Raw genomic sequence first — 1,871 nt, forward strand, 5'->3', positions numbered from 1 at the left:
TCATGGTCGCGGCCATCACCCACCCCCAATGTAACGCATGCACACAGGGAGCTTGATGATCCCGGCTACGGCGGCACCCCGGCCAAAGAGTTGCTCTACATTTTCTACTGGAAGAAGCCCTCGTCTCTCAGCTCCACCGCCGCTCTCGACCCACAAGAGCTCCGCTTCGACTCCTCTTCCGCTGAGGACTGGTGGCCTAAGACCGAGCTTGTTGGCCCGCCCAGGTTTCTATTCACGATTAAAGAGGAAACGAGGGAGGTAATGGGTTTAATCCCCTTTTTGAATAGTCATCGCTGCCTGCCCAGCTCAAGCTCTTGAAAGACGCTGAAACCAAACTTCACAGAAGAAAACTGGGTCAAGAAGTTGAGGGGGAAGTTCATAAGGTCGAAGGATCGTCGATTCAACAAGATGAAAAGAATGATTCTTTCATTACGCTGGTTATCGATAAGAATAGAGAGGCAGAGATGAAGCACCATTCGAGCACTTCACAGGTGCTTCCTCTGAGCTCGTCGCCTTCCTCGTTCACATTTCAGACCAGCCATTAACCTCAAAAACAGAAGAAAGAAACCCATCTCAGATTAGAGCTTCGTGGACTCAATTAGATTGTTTTTGTTGCTTGGTTTTCCTGAGAATCTGGTGGTTTCCGGCGATCTTTTTGGGAGTGTGTTGCCTGAGGAAATGATGATGTGATTAAAGTTGCAGGCGCATGGGCTGTGTTGGAAGCATTCATGGGGGAAAGTGGCTGCAATTGTGTATATATATATATATATATTTCACTGAGATTAAATTATGTCACGCGTCTTAAACGGTGCGTGATGTCACACACAAACAAATGTAAACGGTAAGAACTAAAAATGTATCTTTTTAATTGTTTAAAGATCGAATCTTGAGGTTTTTTAAGTGAGGGACTTAATGTCATATTTTGTAATAGTTGAGACTTTAAAATGTATTAAGCCTAAAAAGAAAACTAACAGATTTCCAGTGAGGATTTACCAAGGTCGAGTCAGTTTTTTTTTTTTTTAAGGGGGCAGGACAAATCAGTCTCGCAGTTGCAGATCAAATTAATGGTCACAGAAAGCAACGGCCCAGATCAACTTAAGACGGATCCAGACTGCTGAAACGACACTACGCACCCTACATTCGCCCGTTTTCATAGTATCTGAAACCTCAACTCAGTAAAATCTCCCGTATGGTGACATCATCCTCTCCTCCACAAGAGACTTTTAGCGGCACAAAAATTTATTCCTAAAGCTATTGGGTAAGGAACCGAGGAATCACAAATTCTACAATCTTCAATGAGAAAATCCCGGACGGGTGCCATCTTCGGCGAAATTGTTACGACTGAGAAATAGGCAGGGGCCGCGCGGACGCAGGCCCCCACTACCACAAATTATGACGTAGGCTCGACCACTTGGGCCGACCTTAGGCGGACGCCCCTCCTCAGTGCAATGGAGGTCGTCAACCTAGGCCATGGACCTTGTTGATCGCCCATCGACCCCGTCCAGGTAAGTATGTTACTCTTGCGGGTTTCCTTGGTTTATATACATGTTCCATCTCACCCAAGCTCCCTACTATACCGATGTGGGACGAATTCAACTAACTCTCTCCCTGTCTATAGTCTTCTTCTTTTGTGGTGAAAGGAAATTACTATAGTATTTCGTGCTTTCGTGTCGGAGGAAGTTCGATTTCAAAATGCGTTGCTGTGTTTTCGAGGGTTCTCTTTGATAATTTGTCTTTATGAATGTAGCAGTATCTGTTGCGTGGGACAAATTGAATAAGGTTTGATTTCAGTAGGTGGTGAGACTTGTTGCAAGTGATAACAAATCAACTATTTGTTAAAAATAAGGATTAAATAGAGCCCTAAAAGCTCA

At 44.6% G+C, this 1,871-nt stretch overlaps 1 non-coding gene across 1 annotated transcript; it reads right to left on the reverse strand.

Annotated features, from left to right (window-relative positions):
* Positions 1-1,352: 1,352 nt before the first annotated feature.
* Positions 1,353-1,513, reverse strand: LOC127802941 (U1 spliceosomal RNA). Its single transcript, XR_008023390.1, has one exon. It is a non-coding gene; the product is annotated as a U1 spliceosomal RNA (small nuclear RNA).
* Positions 1,514-1,871: the final 358 nt, after the last annotated feature.

This window comes from Diospyros lotus, chromosome 5, assembly GCF_014633365.1.
Source record: "Diospyros lotus cultivar Yz01 chromosome 5, ASM1463336v1, whole genome shotgun sequence".
NCBI lineage: Eukaryota > Viridiplantae > Streptophyta > Magnoliopsida > Ericales > Ebenaceae > Diospyros > Diospyros lotus.